This window comes from Erinaceus europaeus, chromosome 1 (assembly GCF_950295315.1).
Source record: "Erinaceus europaeus chromosome 1, mEriEur2.1, whole genome shotgun sequence".
Lineage (NCBI taxonomy): Eukaryota > Metazoa > Chordata > Mammalia > Eulipotyphla > Erinaceidae > Erinaceus > Erinaceus europaeus.
The window spans coordinates 146,510,134-146,532,206 of record NC_080162.1 but is presented as its reverse complement, the minus strand read 5'-3'; the positions used below and the strand labels follow the sequence as shown (position 1 = coordinate 146,532,206).

At 38.5% G+C, this 22,073-nt stretch overlaps 1 protein-coding gene across 4 annotated transcripts in view; it reads right to left on the bottom strand.

Moving 5' to 3' along the window:
• Positions 1 to 22,073, bottom strand: part of STAG1 (STAG1 cohesin complex component) — a 445,812-nt gene that overhangs the window by 380,944 nt on the left and 42,795 nt on the right. Inside the window, exon 2 of one of the 4 annotated variants that reach the window (XM_060196869.1) lies at positions 5,091 to 5,213. The exons of the other annotated variants lie outside the window; for them this stretch is intronic. The gene's annotated coding sequence lies outside the window, so the exon portion shown is untranslated. The remainder of the gene's footprint in view (positions 1 to 5,090; positions 5,214 to 22,073) is intronic. 4 annotated transcript variants of the gene reach the window in all.

The following is a 22,073-nucleotide window of genomic DNA, read 5'->3' as shown; positions in this document are numbered from 1 at the left end:
GCACTCCTTGAAAGTTATCCCAATGAAGTGCAAACTTAAGTTCACATCAAAAGATGTTTACAGAAGCTATATTCACAACTTTTTTTTTAAGTTTTTTTCATTTCTTTTATTTGCTAGGAGAGAAAATGACTTTAATAAGTATGAAATTTGCTAGTGATTTCTAATATTAATAATCTAAAGATTTCTGGAGGGAAAGTAATCCAATCAAAAATACAAACTACTCCGAGTATCACAATGCACAATAGCTTTTTTTATTACTGGTAAACTTTACACCACTTGATCTCTCTGAAGTAAGACAAAACTGAAAGATTTTAAAAATTGGAGTTAAGCAACTAAATGAATAGAAAATGAAGAGATTAAAATTTCCTCCGCCTGACTGCATTCTTTGGATGTGTAACTGGTTCAGTAGAGGAGTTAGAGCATATATTTATAGAAATTGGACAACACGACAGATGTTTAAATAAGTAAACATGAGGTACATTTGGCTTATGTCAGATATCTAGTCATGTTATTACTTATTTTTAATGAAGTACACACTATAACTACAGAAAAACCTAGAATTATCAACTGTATACCATTAGCACAAATTCTATTGAGTTTTTTGTTTGTTTTATTACTAAATAAAAATCATGTGAGGCTCTCCAGAGTATTACCCTACTGGGAAAGACAGAATAGCTGGGAGTATAAATTAACCTACGAATGTCCATGTCCAGCAGAGAATGATTACAGAAGGCAGAACTCACAACTTCTATGCCCTGTAATAAAGTTTGGTCCATACTACCATAGGAGGAGAAATGTTAGGGCAAAATGATCAGAGAACTCTGAAATTCAACCCATCAGGACACTAAGAGAAAAGAGGAAAAAAGAAGATATTTGGAAATAGTAATAGGTGTAGGCATGACTTAGAAAGGACGAGAAGGGGAGTTGGGCAGTAGAACAGCAGGTTAATAAGCACACGTGGTGCAAAGTGCAAGGACGAGAGAAAGGATCATGCTTTGAGCCTCAGGCTCCCCACCTGCAGGGGAGTTGTTTCACAATCGGTGAAGCAGGTCTGCAGGTGTCTATCTTTCTCTCCCCCTCTCTGTCTTCCCATCCTCTCTCCATTTCTCTCTGTCCTATCTTATTGGGATATTGTGCAAATGTGGTAGAATATTGGCAGGGACCACAAAACATTATATTTCCATGCAAGTTTTATTTACAGATATTCACTACATTGCCCCTCAGGGTATCGCCCATTTCCACGAAAGTTGAAACCCTAGCAACAATTCCTATGGAAGCTTTCTACCTTCCCAGAGTGTCTTGTTTTCTCCACCCCCTTTTCTAGCCAATCCTGTCCGACTTGCCACTTATGGAATTTCTCCCATAAAAGCCCTCTTGCTTCCACCTTTCTCTCTCTTGCTTTTTTTCCTCTCTTCAGTGACCCAGAGAAGGGCTGTTAGGCATAGTGGGAGGCGGCCATTTTGCTAGCTCCACGTGGCCTAAACCACCCTGCTCTCGCCCATTTCTGGGGTGCCTGTGTGAATAAAGATTTGTGTTCCCGCTCTGCTCAGGTCTCTTCTCTCTCCCCCATGACGCAACCAGACACTATCTAACAACAATGACATCAATAACAACAATAACTACAATAACAATAAAATGACAACAAGCTCAACAAAAGGGAAAATAAAATTAAAAAAAAAAAAAAGGACAAGAGAACAGGACCATAAGAAAAAGTAGCAAAGATAGATAAACAGGAAGGAAAGAAGGAAGGAGGGAGGTCTGTGTCTCTCATGAGTTCCGCATATGCCAAAGCAGAACAGTATTGGCAACATGCCACCTCTCTTTCCTCTTTCACACATGTAGTGGAGAGGCTAGGAGATAGCTTACCCAGTACAGTACACAGCTTCTTATGCACAGAGCACTAATAAAGCTTCAGTCCTGATATGAAGGATAGCACCAATGGAATTTCATGAGTTTCTCTCCCGCCTGTCCCCACCCAGCTCTAAATGAAAAAATTAAGGCCAGGAGACAACACAGTGGTAATGAATATGAACATAGCCCTGAGAAAAGTCTTCACTGCCAAAAAGTAAATAATAAGTAAATACAAGAATCGGGCAGTGGCGCAGCAGGTTAAATGCACGTGGCGCAAAGTGCAAGGATCCCAGTTCGAGCCCTGGGCTCCCCACCTGCAGGGGAGTCGCTTCACAGGCGGTGAAGCAGGTCTGCAGGCGTCTGTCTTTCTTTCCCCCTGTCTTCCCCTCCTCTCTCCATTTCTCTCTGTCCTATCTTCTTCTTCTTCTAGCGTTTGCCCTTCTGTCCTATCTAACAACGACGAAATCAATAACTACAACAACAATAAAACAAGGGCAACAAATGGGAAAATAAATAAATATAAAAAATTAAGAAAAAAAGAAGTAAACACTAGTTGAGCCAATTGTTGACTTTTGCTATAAATAACTCAAGTTAGCATTATTTAATTACTCTTTATAAAGCTTCAAAAAGTAAGATAAAAAAGAGCCGGGCGGTGACACAGCGGGTTAACCGCACATGGTGCGAAACCCAAGGACCAGCCTAAGGATCCTGGTTCAAGCCCCCGGTTACCCACATGCAGGGGGTTCGCTTCACTGGCGGTGAAGCAGGTCTTCAGGTGTCTATATTTCTCTCCCCTCCTCTCTTCTGTCTTACCCATCTCCCAACGAGAACAATAACAACAACGATGATAACAAGGGCAACAAAAGGGAAAAAAATTTTAAAAATCTAAAAAAAGATAAAAATAAGAGTCCACATTTCTCTTCATTTTCTTTTCCTTTCTTTTTTTAAAACTTTTATTTACTTATTTATTTATTTATTCCCTTTTGTTGCCCTTGTTGTTTTATTGTTGTAGTTATTATTGTCATCGTTGTTAGATAGGACAGAGAGAAATGGAGAGAGGAGGGGAAGACAGAGAAGGGGAGAGAAAGATAGACACCTGGAGACCTGCTTTACCTCATGTGAAGCGACTCCCCTGCAGGTGGGGAGCCAGCGCTTGAACCGGTATCCTTCCGCGGATCCTTGCGCTTTGCACCATGTGCTCTGACCCGCTGTGCTACTGCCCGACTCCCTTTCTTTTCGTGTGTGTGTGTGTGTGTGTGTGTGTGTGTGTGTGTGTGTGTGTGTGTGTGTAGAGAGAGAGAGAGAGAGTGTGTGTGTGTAGAGAGAGAGAGAGAGAGTACAATCATGAAGGTTCTTCTGTGCTGGTAATCTTATGTCATGACCTGGGGCCTAAACCCAGGTACTCCAAGATTCAGCTTTTAAAGTATTTCCTGGGAACAAGGAGGTATCTCCGTAGGTAGTGCCTTCTTTGCATGCGTGAGAACCTGGGTTATATCTTGTATCCTTAGGTCTACAAGACAGCAAAGACTGAGATGGAACTCCAGAGATGATACAGCAGTGTTTCATTTTTGTTTTTTTCTTGCTCTATCTATCCTCATATCATTCACTGGGCAGGGGAAATGGCTTAACAGTAGAGTAATGCACAAGGCCCTGGTACTACATTAAAAATAAAGATAGGGGGCCAAGAGGTAGCACACCGGGTTAAGCATACATAGTGCAAAGCAAGGATCCCAGTTCCAGCACCCAACTTCCCACCTGCAGGGAGGTTGCTCCACAAGTGGTAAAGCAGGTCTACAGGTGTCTATCTTTCTCTTCCCCTCTCTATCTTCCACATCTCTCTCAATTTGTCTCTGTCCTAACAACAACAAAAAGGAAAAATGGCCTCCAGGAGCAGTGGATTCCTAGTGCAGGTACAAGCCCCAGTGATAACCCTGGAGGCAAAAAAAAAAAAAAATTAGGAGATAGTACAACTGTAACACAACAGATCTGCATACCTGAGGTTCCCAGACCCAATCACCAGCACCATCAGAATTGAACTCTCTTGCACATTCTCTCCCCATCCCCACCTCTCAAAAAGATAAAATTACCTTTTTCCTGCCTCTCCACTTATTACAATCTTTAAAAAAGAATCTGTCCTTTCCTAGGCTTCTATCCAGAGAACACAAAAATACTTGAGAGATCTATGTGTACCTGTGATCATGGCAGCATTATTTGTAACACCCCAAATTTGGAAACAACCCAAGTGCCTAGCAGATAACGGGTAAAGGAACTTGTGGTATATGCATAATGGAATACTGCTAAGCTACGAAAACTGAAATCTTTTGCTACCAAATGGCTAGAAATAGAGAAAGTAATAAAGAGAAGTAAAGGAGAGGATGACTTCTAGATAATCTCAACAAGAAATAAAGCAAAGGCTAATGCAGGATGGAATCTTAATGAATTGTGGTCTGTTGCAAATGAGAAGATGGGGAGTAGGGAGTTGTGGAGAAAGATGATAAATTGTGCCCATGATGACAGCTCTGTAAATCAATACTTCCTCAATAAGGTGACAAAAAAAAAAAAAAAAAAAAAAAGAGTGGCCAGGTGGTGGTGCACCTGATTGAGCACACAAACTGCAGTGTGCAAGGACCTGGCTTCAAGTCCTTTACAGGGGGAAAGCTTTGCAAGTGGTGAAGTAGTGTTGCAGGTGTCTCTGCCTCTCTCCTTCTCTATCACCTCATTCTCTCTTGTTTTCTGGATGTTTCTATCAAACAAAATAAATTTAAAAAATATTTTAAAAAACCTTAAAAAGGAAGGAAGGAAAGAAGGAAGGAAGGAAGGTATGGAGGGAGAGAGAGGAAGAAAGAGGGGGTCAGGTGGTAGTGCAGCGGGTTAAGTGCACATGGCGCAAAGCACAAGGACTGGCTCAAGGATCCCAGTTCAAACCCCCCCAGGTCCCCACCTGCAGGGGAGTCACTTCACAGATGGTGAAGCAGGTCTGCAGGTGTCTATCTTTCTCTCCTCCTGTCTTCCCTTCCTCTCTCCATTTCTGTCTTATCCAACAACAATGACAGCAATAACAATAATAATAACACCAACAAGGATTAAACAATGAGGTCAATCAAAGGGAAAAAAATAGCCTCCAGGAGCAGTGGATTCGTAGTGCAGGCACCGAGCCCCAGCAATTACCCTCAAGGCAAAGAAGAAAAAAGAAAAGGGGGAAAAAAAGAAAGATTATCTGCTGTGAAGAGAAAGCTCACCTAGCAGTATGGACATTTTATCATGTTCAGGGACAAGATTTGAGTCCTCAGCACCACTTGGTAGGTTCCACTAATGGCAGGGTAATGGTAATGCTGTGGTGTCTCTCCTCTCCCTGTCTCTATCTGAAATTAAAAAGGAAAAGTCCACCAGGAGCAGTAGAATCACAAAAGTGCAAGACCCCAGTAGGCAAATAAATAAAGATAGCTTAATGAACATGTAGCATATAATTTAACAGTTTATAGATCCATTTCACATTTATTCTCTCATCCCCATTAACAGGTAGGACTACCAAATATCAGAACAGAAATTAAGAGTCAAAAAGCTATAGAACATGCTAAAAAATTGAATTAAGTATTGACAAAGCCAGATTAACTTTTTCTTTCTTTTTTTGGCCTCCAAACACTTACTAAATTAATACCTAGAGACCAGTGATTAACCTCTACTTTGAAGACTTACTGGTTTTTGTAACGAAGTTATCTATCTCCCCCCCTTCTAATTTTTTCTTTAAATGATCACTTCTTGAATTAGAAATTCTCTTCTTATAATTTTACTTCAAGTTATAATAAAAAAGGTTGTCAAGTTTGTGGAGAATACACTATTGTTTTCTTGTTATCATAGCCTACAGAACACAAGGGAAATCACTACTTAAAGGATGTAGAGTTTCCTGTAAAGTTAAGGTTACTCTTTGTAAAGCCTCCTGTTGTGTGGGATCATTTTAGAAGATTTGAGAATAACAAATGCTGGCACGAATGCTGTTCCCATGGAGACTCTTAGGTAAAATTCTTTATCCCTGAGCTTGTGTGCCTTAACTGTTCAACCATGGCTGCTTTACAATTAAGAATCAAGATGTTGTTTCGTATTTCATTCATAGTAAGCAAAATGAACAAAACTGAGCTACCTACCTTCGGAAATATTATACATACTGGAAATTAAAGCTTTTAAATACTTTAGATCTGCTAAACAATTGTCTTACAAAAGAGAAAAAAAACACCTTTTGCCCCTATTAAAAATATCTTCCTTAAAGATAAGTTAAAGTAATAATAATAATAATAACTCTTCCTTCATGGCCTGAAAGATAGCTCACCTACACAGTATGTCTACTTTGTCACTTAGGCTCTAGTTCACCCTGAAACACTGAAGGAAGTTTTGCTGCTATGGTTTGTCCATCTATCTAATGAAAAAAAGGTGAGCTCAGAGCAGTGAGGCCAACGACAAAAAAATAACAACATTCCTTCAGTGTCTAATTTTATATTGGAATAATACCTGTACTGAAATTACTGCTTTATTCAAACTCATAAGAATTCTCTCTAAGGCCCAGGTGTTAAGAGTACCAGGTATTGCATGTCACCATGCAAGGATCCAGATTCAAGTCCTTGGCCCCACCCTTAGGATGTAAGTTCCACTAATGATGAAACAGTAATGCAGGTCTTGGGGTTCCCTCTCTCTCTACGCACCCCAATTTTTCTTGGTCTCTATCAAGAAAGATAGATAAGTAAAGATAGATATCTGGTGGCTGGCCGCCAGAAATAGCAAATTTGTTGTGCAGGTACCAAGCTCCAATAACCCTAGTGACAATAAATCTGGGCAGCTAGAGAGTGCTCAATAGATGAAGCATTGGGCTCTCTAACATGAGTAGACTAATTCCCAGCATTGTCGTGTTCCAGATCACAGTGATACTCGGGTTCTCTCTCCTCTCTCATATATAGCTCTTTAAACATATATAAAAAGAACTTCATCGTTATTTATCCACTGTGACATTATTTATAAAAAGAAATATATATATTTAGTCTTCTTGTCATAGAGTTCCTAAAACCCTTGTAATGTCCAAAGAGATGAAAGATGAAAAATGTCTTCATATATAAACATCCCCATTCAACCACATCTGAGTTCGTTAATGAGATGATTTTTGGGAAGCTTCTGGTGATGAGGGCTAATTGCTAGGGAAACCAACCACATGCTTACAGAGTAGACCTTTCAGCCCCAGGCCCTGACTTCTAGAGAAAGTAAAGCAGAGAGAAGCTAGAAGTTAAATTGCCAATGGTCAAGAATTTGATTAATCACAAAGACATAATGAAGCCTCTTTAAAAAATTACACACAAACACAGAAAAGGGGCAGTCATAGAAGTCAGTCCTCAATTTGTAGAACCTGTTACTAACTCTAGGTTGTGTCCAAGTATATTAAAAATATAAGATACTCAGCTGGTATTGAAAATTGCTTAAGTGTGCAAAAATACACATCTGGTCACAGAGTGTTCACTGCTATAGCAGAGAAGAAGTCAAATGCAGGAGTATTCATCCACACAATCAGAAACTGTTTCTATTCAGAGAATTAGTCAAATGAGAAGCTTTATTCACTGCACCACCTACTGGGCCCAAGATATCTTTCTTCTTTCTTCCTTTCTTGCTTATGAGGGAGGGGGTAGGGGGAGGGGAAGAAGGAAAAGATAGTGAAGAAGAGAAACCAGAGCACCACTCTAGCATATGTGGTACCAGGGATCAAAATCTGGGTTCCTCATATGCATGCAAGTTTTGTGTTCTATCCACTGAGCACTTTCTCATCAGTTGTCAATCACATAGCTAAATGCTATTATCTTGCCACATCATGCAATGCTTCCAATGAGTCTATCTGGCATTTCTTTATGACAGTTTTTCACTTTTCGACCCCCTCTCTTCTAGTTAAACAAGGGTAAATTTAAAGAAGTAAAACATTTTTCCAAATTTGAATAAAATTCACAAAAAAGTATTTAGGATTGAACAAATATATTAGAATAGTAACTTTGGATAATATACTGTGAAACACAAGTCTATCACAGATTAAGAAATTTTAAAGGTAAATCACAGGATGAATTAAATTCATGTCAAAAGGGAGTTTACATAGGGTTTTTTTTTATTTTAACCCAAATTGTATTAGTCAACCATTGTTTCACAATACTATATAATTTCTATATAAACTATATAAAATTTAAATATACAATCATATAATAAATTACACAATTCTATACGAATCAGACAAGATTATATAAATTCTATATATGATGCATAAATCCTATAAATTCTACATAAATAAGATTAAATACATAAATTCTATGCAAATTATTTTACAGTGTTATATAAATTAAGTTTCATGCCTTTTAATGTATATAATCCTCACTGTACGCAACACCAGAAACCTGGAACCTCAGAGGTTCAGAGGCAAGTCTTTTGCAAAACCATTATGCTGTCTCCCCAGTTCAGAAGTTCTTGATTCAGAAATCAGCTTCAGAATGGGGATCATGTGGCAACTAAATTCACTGGGGAGAGGAGAAAATATAGCATAATGATTATGCAAAAAGACTTTCAAGACTCAGGCTCCAAAGCCCCAGTTTCAATCACTTGCATTACCATAAAGTAAATCTGGGTAGTACTCTGGTGGGGGACAAAAAAAAAAAAACCTTTAAAATTTCATTAGTTAGAGGAGGACCAACATGGGGGGGGGGGGTTAGAACGTTATGCAGAAAACTGAGAAATGCTATACATGTACCAACTATGGTATTTACTGTCAAGTATAAACCATTAATCCCCCAAATAAAATAATAAAATATTCACTAGCTATATTTTCTGCTAAACACTTTTAAGAAGAACAAACATTTTCATTGATTATCTTCACTTAAAATAACTTAAGATGTCTTGAGTTAATCATTATTTCTTTAACTTCAAAAGATATCAGACTTTTTAAGAGAGCTGCATGTCATGCTTTCTAGTCTGCTTTTTAGTCAGGCTTTCACTGACAAACTAAGCCATAAGCTGCTGAATGAAGTATAGAACTCTCCAAAGCTGTGAGGGAAGAAAAAAAAAAATCAGACACTAAATCTACACAAGTAGGATTTAAAATACACAAAAAATTAATCCATAGAGCTAAAGAGAAATGTGAGAAGTTTTGTTAAAACCTCATGATTTTAAGGAGTTAAAAAATGCAGTTCTTGGGGCCAAGTAAGGAAAACATGGTTGAGTGCACACATTACAGTGTGTAAGAACCCAGGTTCAAGCCCCATTTGCCACCTGCAAGGCAGACAAAGCTTTACAATTGGTGAAGTAGTGCTGCAGGTGTCTCTTTCTCCTATCTCCCCTTTGCCTCTCAATTTCTTTCTGTCCTACCAAAATAATTTTAAAACAAACAAACAAAAAAAACACTATTTCTTAAAAAGAAAAAGTGGTAGTGGTCCGGGAGATGGTACAGTGGATACAGCATTGGATTCTCAAGCACGAGGTCCTAAATTCAGTCCCCGGCAGCACATGTACCAGAGTGATGTATGGTTCTTTCTCTCTCTCCTATCATTTCTCATAAATAAATAAATAAAATCCTTTAAAAAATAAATAAATAAATAAATAAATAAATAAATAAAAAAAGAAAAAGTGGTGTATTGCACCAAAGTAAGACTTTGGGGTAGGGGTGGGGGGGGTTCAGATCCTGGAACATGATGGCAGAAGAGGACAGTGGGGAGAGGGTGCACTGTTATGTGGGAAAATGAGAAATGTTACCCATTGTTGTTTTCGACGGGCTATGTTGTTTTCGCCGGGCTGGCTTCACGGGCGGGTAACAGACGACCAGGGACTCATAGTTGAGCTGTAGGCAGTATCTCTTTATTCATGCAGGACGCAGCACAATCTAAGCCGAGCTAAGCTAAACTCAAGGTAAAGTACTGTAAAACTCACAATGCTGTCTTTATATATACTTGCCAAGTAAGGTGGAAACAGGATGTGACATAGAGAGGGTGGAGAAAAAAGTGACTGGTGAAAATCAGAGTGTGACAAAGAGGGGGCAGATTAGGCTAGAATCCTATCACTGAACCACAAATGCCCTGGTGAACCACAAATGCCCTGGAGGGAGGGTGGAACTTGTTAACAGTGGTTATGTAAATAGAATGAAGTGGTTATGTAAATAAAATAGTGTTAAGCAGGGGGGATTTAAACCAAATGAAACAGAAGGGGTCTCATGCATACCAACAACCCATGTATAAACTATTGTATTTTACTGTCAACTGACTGTAAGCCACTAATTGCCCCCCGCCCTGCCAAAGAAACTGGAAGAAATGAAGGGCAGTTCTTCACAAATGTAATCTTTCTTTTATTTATTTTTTTATTTATTTAAAAAAGGAGACATTAACAAAACCGTAGGATAGGAGGGGTACAACTCCACACAATTCCCACCACCAGATCTCCATATCCCATCCCCTCCCCTGACAGCTTTCCTATTCTTTATCCCTTTGGGAGTATGGACCCAACGTCACTGTGGGATGCAGAAGGTGGAAGGTCTGGCTTCTGTAATTGCTTCCCCATTGAACATGGGTGTTGACTGGTCCATCCATACTCCCAGCCTGCCCCTCTCTTTCCCTGGTAGGGTGGGGCTCTGGGGAAGTGGAGCTCCAGGACACATTGGTGAGGTCATCTGTCCAGGGAAGTCTGGTTGGCATCATGCTAGCATCTGGAACCTGGTGGCTGAAAAGAGAATTAACATGCAAAGCCAAACAAATTGTTGAGCAATCGTGGACCTAAAAGCTGGAATAGTGCAGATGAACTTTGTTATGTAGTATCACCTACTAGCTCAAATTCAACATGTCAAATTAACAAGTTTCTTCTTATGTCTTTAAGAGTTACAAAACCCTTATCTATTAATTTTTGGGGGAGGACCAGAACACTACTCCATTATAGTTTATGGCAGTGTAAGGGGAGGAATCTAGCACCTCCATACCTTTAGCATGTAAGCCTATTGTGTAAATTATACTATCTCCCCAGCTCAAAATATTTACATTAGAGTAAGTCTCTTCTTAAATTTGGTTAAAATAAGGATAACTATCAAGTGAAAAAACTATAACATTTGCCTCTTTAAAATACACTTAAGGCATATTAAATTTTGATGTTTTCTTTTAAATAATGAGCTTTATTTTTAGGAAGCTTTATAGTGATAAACCACTTATAATTTTCAACAGTAATTACAGGAATAAAAAAATAGCAATAGAATGTTTTTCAAAGGTATTTTAAAAATGATTCACAATTTTATTCAGTGATTCAGTGATTAATGATTCACAATTTTATTCAGTGTCAGCAACACTCAACCTGGAGGTGAGAATACAAACTCTGTTTAGGAAGGCCTACAAGGAAGATCTTCTAGAAATTTGACAGATGTAGACAACAAAGATCTAAAACCAAAATTATTTACTAGGAGGTTAAAATTTAGAAGCCTCTTGCCCTCACTATAAAGTGGCAGGGACTGCCCAAAAGACTGGATCAGCCTACTCTGCTACTCAAGGAGTGCATCCTAAAATGTTCCCAGATGAGAGCATAGACTGTGAGCTCAGACTGATAGAGACTCAGAAGCTATACAGACTTCTGTGTTAAACATGAATATGTATGGGCCCTGGTCAGATTGATGTGATAAACAGTTAAGTGTGTTTATACATTTTCTTTTTTAAAAAAAATATTTTTATTATCTTTATTTATTAGATAGAGACAGCCAGAAGTCCAGAGGGAAGGGGGTAATAGAGAGGGACAGAGACGGAGAGACACCTGCAACACTGCTTCTTCATCACTTGCAAAGTTTTCCCCCTGCAGGTGGGGACTGGTCCATGAGCATTGTTAACATGTGCGCTCAACCAGGTATGCCACCACCTGGCACTATTTATATATTTTCTTTGAGTTGTGAGCTACTCTCTACCCTAATCCAGGTTTCTATCACTACTCTCAACTCTGACACAGGACAATATTTATAGTCAATATTTCCAGACAATATTTCTAGTCCAACTCCATGTTAGCCATTAAGCTCAATTACTAAAGTTATGGGCCCCTAGGAACATCCTTATTCTCATCTGCTCTATTCCTACTTTTTGATTCCTGTTTATAAAGAATATTTTGTCCTGCCTTATATCTTACTGTCTTTCAGCCACTATGTTGGAGGCACTACTGTGATTCTATCCTGAACTCCCTGGTCACATGACCTCACCAATGCTTCCTGGAACCTCACCTCCCCAGAGCCCTACCCCACTAGGGAAAAATAGAAACAGGCTGGGAGTATGATTAACAGGCCAACCCCCAAGTTCAGTGGAGAAGCAGTTACAGAAACCAGATCTTCTACCTTCTGCACCACAAAAGAATTTTGGTCCACACTCCCAGAGGGGGAGAAATGTTTGGAGAAGATGACCAGAGGTTCTGAAACCCAATTCCTCACATTTCCACTATAGAGCCTAAACTTCCCCCAGTCCTGGGACCCTAGGGTAGGGCCCACTTTCCTGTATGCTTCTCCCAATTTTTATCAAGTAATACTGCATCTGCTGACTGCAACCTAATCAATGCAACGAGTGCCACCCCAGCATGCTTCACTTCAGACTGTGTCCAGAGACTTCAGGTGTGGAACGACAACCCTTCAGCTTCATCACTCGGGTGAGACCTTTCCTTTCATAGTATTCTCTAATTCCATCCCAGGTGGTTCACTTCCTAACAAAGTCCCAAAACCTAGATACAGACCAGGTTTCAGGAGATAGAGCATATGTTAACACATATCCATAAACTAGGGCAAATATATACCTGAAAGCAGAAGTACACTAGAGTTTGCAGTGAGTACCACCCAACACTTCATCTCCACTATTCCAACCTTTGGGTCCATGATTCTTCAAAAAATTTTTTGGCTTTGTATGTTAACTCTCTTTTCAGCCACCAGGTTCCACATGCCATCAGGATGCCAGCTTCCCTGGACTGAAGACCCCACCAATGCATCCTGGAGCTCCACAGAGACCCACCCTACTAGAGAATGAGAGAGGCAGGCTGGGAGTATGGATCAACCAGTCAACGCCCATGTTCAGTGGGGAAGCAATTACAGAAGCCAGACCTCCTACCTTCTGCAACCCAACCCTGGGTCCATGCTCCCAGAGGGATAGAGAATGGGAAAGCTATTGGGGAGGGGATGGGATATGGAGATTGGGTGATGGGAATTGTGTGGAGTTGTACCCCCCATCCGATGATTTTGTTAATGTCTCCTTTCTTAAATAAATAAATAAGTAAATAAATTTTAAAAAAATGAAATCAATATACAAAAATTATATGAAAAATGTACACAATTGAAGTTAAAATTTATAGAGCAGAGGTAAAAGTGTGAGTTTCCCTGCACTTCTTTCACAAACCACCACAAATTTGGTTGCTTTAAAACAACAAAGATTTCTTTTTCATAATTCTGGAGTCCAAAGTTCAAAATCAAGGAATTCAGAGTCCTGGTCCATCCAGGCTACAGAAGACTTCTACCTTATCTCTTCTAGGTTTTGCCAACTCTGAGTGTCCCTTGGTTTTCAGGTTCTTTAAGTTCAATCTGCTCCCAACTTCCTATCATCTTTCCATGTCCGCTTTTACATGACCAACTTTTTCTATTGAGACTTGTCACTGGAGTTAGTCTTTATCCTGATCCAAAATGACCATATCATTAAGTCCTTAATTACATCTGCAATGATCCTTTCTCTAAAAGTCACATTTTACATTCTTTTGGAAGTCATTAATTCTTCCTATGTAGTCCAATTAATTTTTTTAAATTGCATATATGTGAATACACATTTTTGAGTACTTAACAAAAAAGATGTGAAAACATACAGAAAAAAACAATTAACAATAGTTAACTCTTAAGAAGAGAATCAGAATAAAATCAATAGGAATTCACATACTCAGATCTCTGAAAAACAAGTAATGAACATTTATTTCCCCATTGTTCTAGACAACTATTTCATTCACATCCTTCCATCTTTGTTCAGTTCTCAACTTCACAAAGAGCATCAGAAAACTTAAAATCTGAACATTCCACATTCCACTCATTTACCTGCTTTCCAGCTTCCTTGTCAATAATATGGTCCTACAACTTTCCAATCTTTTGCCACTATCATTTTTTTGTATGTACGAAGGGGAGTATGCAGGAAACTAAGGCAGAAGCAGAATCACCTTTTAAAGTTTTAATCCAAAATAAAAATAACATCATTTTCTCAACACTCAAACCCTACTTTCTTATATTCTTAACTTATCAGAAGACAAATGGCAAGCTTCCGAAACACCTCCCTAGACAATTTGATGCAATATAAATCCAACCACCAGTTCAGCAATCACTGGAAAAAAATTTACACAATGGCTGCTATAGTCTGTGGTTCAGGTTTTTTATAAAGGAAAATACTTTTAGATGAACCAGTATAAGATCTGATCGATGATAAGAAATGGAGTCCTTATCAAGCAAGGAAATCCATTTACATTAAGACACCATCAAAATTTTATCATTTTGTCATATTTTTCCACCCCCTTCATCTTTCCTCTTCCCCATTAATAACTATAGTTATTCTAAAATATTGAATATTCAACTACTTATTGTTGAAAAGGAAGATTATTTTATTATACTTTCCTGCTCCGGTCTAAGTTGTAGTGCTGGCTAGGACTGAACCTAAAGCCATGGGAGCCTCAGGCATTAGAGTACTGCATAATCAAGATGTTCTCTCCCTTGCCTGGAAAAAAAGTTTATTCTACCCTTTCTCTGATGTGCTATGTTATCTTGCAGAGCTATAATGTGTAACATCTTTCCAGATTTTCTTTTTTTGTTGTTGTTTAACTATGAACAGTTTTGTTCTCTCTCTCTAGAATCTTTGCTTTAAACTAGTGTTTACTGAAAAATGATTTCTTAATTCTTATGTAATGAGCAATGAAGCACTACTGTTGTAGCTTCCAATGGAAAGAATAGGGATACAGAATTCTGGCTGTGGGAATGGTACACAATTATAGCCCTGTTATAACTTTGTAAGTAAATATTAAGTCACTAATAAATTTTTTTAATTTTATAAAACAATTCATTTAAAATAAAATAAAACTGACTGAAAGACGGCCAGGGAGCCAGCAATTCACCAGTTGAGGCACTATCTCCAGTCTGTCTTACCAACAGAAAGACTGCTGAAGGGAGGAGAGGACTCCCCTAAGGCTTACCAATGCAACTGTGAGTCTCCATTGCTATTGCCCTCAGAGGCTGGAGCAGCATGGGGGAAGGTCCTATGCTGACATTGGGGGACAGAGAACTGACTCAGGAGAAGATCTACACCTTGGTGGCCTAGCAGTGGGGCTGAATAGTGGGAGCCTTTCCACATTGTTCTCCTGATGAGAACATGGTGAATAATTGCCCCAGAACCTACAAACTATAAACAGGAATTGTTTAGAAACTCACAGGGCCCAGCAGTGCTGCCCAGCTTGGCAGAGAGCTGAATTGACCCTGAAGCTTTGGATCTTTGGGGTGTGAGAGTCTCTTTGCATAACCACTGTACTATCTCGTAGTGATTAAGCTAAGAAGCTAATAATTTGAAAGCCTTCAGGCTCCCATAGCTTGCAGGGGAAAAAAAAAAAAAAAAGAACAAAAGAGGCTTTAAAAGCCACTGCAACTCAGGGATTGAAATAATAATGAAACAACTGTTAATTTCCACAACTGTGAACTCTTTAACTACCTTACTTAGACACAAGTCAATCCAGGCAAGAGTGATCAGTAATTTGAAAAGACACAGGAATACACCCTTCCAGCTTCTATGAAGCCAACATCACTCTGATACCAAAAGCAAACAGGGACACAACCAAAAAAGAAAACTACAAACCAGTATCTCTGATGAACATAGATGCTAAAATATTGAACAAAATTCTAGCCAACTGGACACAGTAGTATATTAAAAACATTGTTCATCATGACCAAGTAGGGTTTATCCCAGGGATGCAAGGTTGGTTTAATATATGTAAATCAAACAATGTGATTCACCAATCAATAAAAGCAAGACCAAAAGCCACATGGTCATATCAATAGATGCAGAGAATGCCTTTGACAAAATACAACAGCCCTTTATGATCAAAATGCTACAAAAATGGGATTAGATGCGAAAATTCCTCAAGATAGTAGTCTATATATAGCCAACATCTTATTCAATGGTGAAAAACTGGAAGCACTTCCCCTCTGATCAGGTACTAGACAGGGCTGCCTACTATCACCATTAAACTATTCAACGTACTGTTGGAAGTTCTTGCCATAGCAATCAGGCAGGAACAAGGAATTAAAGGCATACATATTGGAATAGAAGAAGTCAAACTCTCCTTATTTGCAGATGATATGATAGTATACATAGAAAGCCCTAAAGAATCCAGCAGGAAGCTTTTGGAAATCATCAGGCAATACAGTAAGGTGTCAGGCTACAAAATTAACATTCAAAAGTTAGTGGCATTCCTCTATGCAAACACTAAGTAAGAAGAAGTTGAAATCCAGAAATCAATTCCTTTTACTATAGCAACAAAAACAATAAAATATCTAGGAATAAACCTAACCAAAGAAGTAAAAGACTTGTATACTGAAAATTATGAGTCACTACTCAAGGAAATTAAAAAAGACACAACAAAGTGGAAAGATATTCCATGCTCATGGGTTGGAAGAATTAACATCATCAAAATGAATATACTACCCAGAGCCATATACAAATTTAATGCTATCCCCATCAAGATCCCAAACACATTCTTTAGGAGAATAGAATAAATGCTACAAATGTTTATCTGGAACCAGAAAAGACCTAGAATTGCCAAAACAATCTTGAGAAGAACAGAACAGAACAGAACAGAACTGGAGGCATCACACTCCCAGATTTCAAGTTGTATTATAGGGCTCTTGTCATCAAAACTGCTTGCTTGTACTGGAACATGAATAGACACACTGACCAGTGGAATAGAACTGAGAGCCCAGAAGTAAGCCCCCATATGCCTATGGACATCTAATCATTGACAAAGGTGCCCAGACTATTAAACGGGGGAAAGCACAGTCTCTTCACCAAACACAAAAGTAAATTCCAAATGGATCAAGTACCTAGATGTTAGACCAGAAACTATCAGATACTTAGAGGAAAATATTGGCAGAACTCTTTTCCGCATAAATTTTAAAAACATCTTCAATGAAGCAAATCCAATTACAAAGAAGACTAAGGCAAGGACAAAACATTGGGACTACATCAAATTAAAAACCTTCTGCATAGCAAAAGAAACCAATACCCTAAACAAGAGACCCCTCACAGAATGTGAGAAGATCTTTACATGCCATACATCAGACAAGAGGCTAATATCCAGAATATATAAAGAGCTTGCCAAACTCAATCAGAAGAAAACAAATAACCCCATACAAAAATGAGGAGAGGACATGGACAGAATATTCACCACAGAAGAGATCCAAAAGGCCAAGAAACACATGAAAAAATGTTCCAAGTCTTTGATTTTCAGAGAAATGCAAATAAAGAAAACAATGAGAGACCACTTCACTCCTGTGAGAATGTCATACATCAGAAAAGGTAACAGCAGCAAATGCTGGAGAGGCTGTGGATCAAAGGAACCCTCCTGCACTGCTGGTGGGAATGTCAGTTGGTCCAACCTCTGTGGAGAACAGTCTGGAGAACTCTCAGAAGGCTAGAAATAGACCTACCCTATGATTCTGCAATTCCTCTCCTGGGGATATATCCTAAGGAACCCAACACACCCATCCAAAAAGATCTGTGTATACCCATATTCATAGCAGCACAATTTGTAATAATTTGTAATTTCAAAACCTGGAAGCAACCCAGGTGTCCAATAACAGATGAATGGTTGAACAAGTTGTGGTGTATGCGCGTGCGCGCGCGCACACACACACACACACAACGGAATACTACTCAGGTATAAAAATAGTGATTTTACTTCTTTCATCCCATCTTGGTTGGAGCTTGAAGAAATCATGTTAGGTGAAATAAGTCAGAAACAGAAGGATGAATATGGGATGATTTCACTCTCAGGCAGAAGTTGAAAAACAAAATCAGAAGAGAAAACACAAGTAGAAGCTGAAATGGAATTGGTGTATTGCACCAAAGTAAAAGACTTTGGGGTGGGGGTGGGGGGGCAAAAGTACAGGTTCTGGAAAAGGATGACAGAGGACCTAGTGGGGGTTGTATTGTTATGTGGAAAACTGAGAAATGTTACGCATGTACAATCTACTATATTTACTGTCGACTGTAAAACATTAATTCCCTAATAAAGAAATTTAAAGGGGGGGGGCAGGAAAATAGTAGCTATGCAAAAACTTTCCTGCCTCATGCTCTGAGGTCCCAGGCACCTCCATAAGTCCAAATTGAGCACTACACTGGTTTTAAAAACAAAGCAAAAATTAAGAAGAAAAAACACCTTATTAAAAGATTTGAAGAAAAAAGACCACTAAAATACATTTTAACCTCGGTTATTTTCCAACCTACTTTCCTCTTGTGTTAAAGTGGTCCAGGAGATGGCACAGTGGATAAATCACTGGACTCTCAAGTATGAGGCCCTGAATTCAATCCCTGACAGCACATGTACCAAAGTGTTGTCTTGTTCTTTCTCTATTCCCATCCTTCTCATTAATAAATAAAATAAATCTTAAAAAAGAATTAAATTATTTCAAAAGCCCCTATAATTATAGAACATATAAAAGTTTTATTCATATTGGGACTATCATAGTAGCAAGAAATAAATTACCTCTAAAAAATATTTTTTTTAAAGTATAACTGTGGTATCAAGTATTTTAAGTGGATATAGCAATTCATATCATTAGTTATTGTGGGCCAGAGAAATAACTCAACTGATAGAATACTGGAGTTGAATGCTCTGAATTTAATTCAAGATAAACAATGACTTTTTGTTGCTACTGTTGTCCCCAGGATTTTATTACTCAGGGCCAACTTTTCCAGGTAGGAAAAGAACAATAAGCTTTTTCCATTCCTGTGGGAGCCAGTCTGGAATCTGGGCCTTGTATAGTAAAAGGAGGTATCTTCCTAAGTGAGCTATCTTGCAGGCCCAACAAAGAGTCTGTAAGTGTCAGTATAGTCCCTGTGATATATGAATAATACTTATAAAAACTGTCGGAAGTCGGGCTGTAGCGCAGCGGGTTAAGCGCAGGTGGTGCAAAGCACAAGGACCGGCATAAGGATCCCGGTTCGAACCCCGGCTCCCCACCTGCAGAGGAGTCGCTTCACAGGCGGTGAAGCAGGTCTGCAGGTGTCTATCTTTCTCTCCTCCTCTCTGTCTTCCCATCCTCTCTCCATTTCTCTCTGTCCTATCCAACAACGACAACAACAATAACTACAACAATAAAAAAACAACAAGGGCAACAAAAGGGAATAAATAAAATAAATAAAAATAAAATAAAATAAAAAACTGTCTACATTGTTTACCTGAAAGTCCTCTAATACATATTTGATATTGTCGTTTTCGCCGGGCTGGCTTCACTGGTGGGTAACAGACGACCCGGGACTCATGGTTGGGTTGTAGGCAGTATCTCTTTATTCATGCAGGACGCAGCACAATCTAAGCCGAGCTAAGCTAAACTAAACTACTACAAACAATCTTGTCCTTATAAATATACTAGTCCAGTAGGGTGGGAACAGGATGCGACACAGAGAGGGTGGAGAGAAAAGTGACTGGTGAAAATCAGGGTATGACAAGGAGAGGATGCAGGGCAAAAACATATCATGAACCAGTGGGGATTGAACCAATGCCCTGCAGTGGTTATGTAAATAGAATACAGTGATTATGTAAATAGAATACAGTGTTAAGCAGGGGGTATTAAACCAATGAAACAGAAGGGGTCTCATGCATACCAACATATTATTTTGGTTATGTGTGTATGTGTGTGTATATACACAAAATTAAGTTTCAGTGGTATAGTTTTGCACTCACATATATGCATATACTAACTGTGCCCACCATCATTTTTAACATTTTATTTATTAATGGTGGTGGTGGGTAAGAAATAAGAACATTACTTTGGCATATGAGTTTCTAGGAATCAAGCTTAGTTACTCATGCCAATGTGCCACATTATATCTTTATAATATCTAGAGAATGTTTTAAAATAAATAACCTCCTCTGTAAAATCATGTTTTTAACCTTTGAACTTACTGGTTCCTAATTAAAATATTTCCTCTAGTGATACACCACCACCAATCTACCAAACATCTGTATGTTTATACATATAAAAATTAAGAAAAAACCTCTACATGAATAAAGGTTGGTACCCAGTAGTCTCCCATAAAAACAGATTGAGTTCCAAAAGACATTTCATCTCATAATCAAAAACAGCTCAGTGAAATACAGGATGGAAGTTGCTTACTACCTTGGCCACTTAACAGCTAGCATCCCAACTTACTCGTGTAAACAAATATATTTAACCTAAGCATCAATTTTCTCAACTAAAAAGATAAAGAAAGCACCTATCATGTGAGGATGCTCTAAGGTTTAAATAGATCATCTAATGCATCTCCTAGCGTTTTACGTGCAGAGTAATTACTTAATAAAAGGTAGGTTTAATTTTGGGGGAAATCATGTTATGAATCTGGATCATTTTACCCACTGAAACTTCAAATAAAGTCTTGTAATTAACCTTAGAAAATATAAAGAGCTATTCTTTACTTTTATGGTTTTAACATATAAATTAAATTAGATTTTAATTACTGAATCAATCCAAACTTATTCTTTTACATATATTTATTATTTTTAAATGTAAATTACTATTTCTCAAAGGTTTTTTCCAATAAATATTGGCCAGTAATTAACTAATTTAAATCAATCAGCAAATAACTTTACAAACTCAGCTATAGATTCACTTAAAACTTAAATAGTTCATTTCAGCTATATATGTTCTCTCTCAGTGTTATTTATTTATTTGTATGTTTGCTTAGTGATTTAATAATGATCAACAAGACTGTTGGATGAGAGGAGTACAATTCCACATAATTCCCACCACCAGAGTTTCCTATCCCATCCTCTCTATTGGAAGGTTCCCTATTCTTTATCCCTCTGGGAGGTATGGACCAAAATTCTTTATGGGGTGCAGAAGGTGGAAGGTCTGGCTTTTGAAATGATTCTCTGCGGGACATAGATGTTGGCAGGCCAATCCATAACCTCAACCTGTCTCTATCTTTCCCTAGTGGGGTAGGGCTCTGGGGAGGTGATGTTCACATTAGTGAGGTCATCTACCCAGGGAAGTCAGGATGGAATCATGTTAGCATCTGCAACTTGATAGCTGAAAGGTGCTAAGATACAAAGCAGGATAAATTGTTTAATAAACAGGGACCCAAAGGTAAGAATAGAACAGATGAAACTAGGGGTCTTTGTGTGGGAAGAAGCTAGGAAATCTATTTTAGGTATATTCCAAGGGATCCATGATTTTAGTAACTTTTTTCCCTGAGCCTGATTAGTTAACATTCAGGTGGACTAAAATATTGTCTGGGAAGATGGTGTCTAAGTTTAGAATAGGGCTAGAAAGCTGGATTAGGGCAGAGAATAATAGCTCACAAACCTGAGGAAAGTATATAAATACAATTAACTGTTTATACCATTGATCTGACCTAGGTCCCATATTTATTCATATTTAGCACAGAAACCTGAGCTCACAGTCCATAGTCATAGCTAGGAATATTTTAGGCTGCACTCATTTCAGGACCAGTCTTCCTCAAGTTGCAAAGTAGGCTGACCTAGCCTCTATTCAGAAAGTGGGGCAGTTCCTACTATTGCTGTTATACAGTGTGGGGAAGGTTCTGTAGAGAAATACAAGAGGGCTTATGATGATGTTCCTGATGGAAGTGACCAGTGACAGTGGAGAGAGGGATCTGTTAGAGGTCTAGGACCATCATATCTATGTGGGAATGCAAGGATTCACTGACTAGAGTCATAGGTGATGGGGTGGCCTGGTAGTGACCAAAAAGGCTATCATTAAACTCACAGAGATTTTTAGACTAACAAAAGGTTGGGATAAAATCTCAATACGCAGCGCCTGGGGAGGTATCTTAGCAAGTAGAGAGCATTCCTTGCATGCTTGAGTCCTGAAGTTAAGATTCTCAGCACCTGGGGTTTGAGAAAAGGGGCAAGGGACAGAGAAAGATATTTCAGAGTTAAGTTGGTAAGTAAATCATTTTTAAAGTCAGTATGTA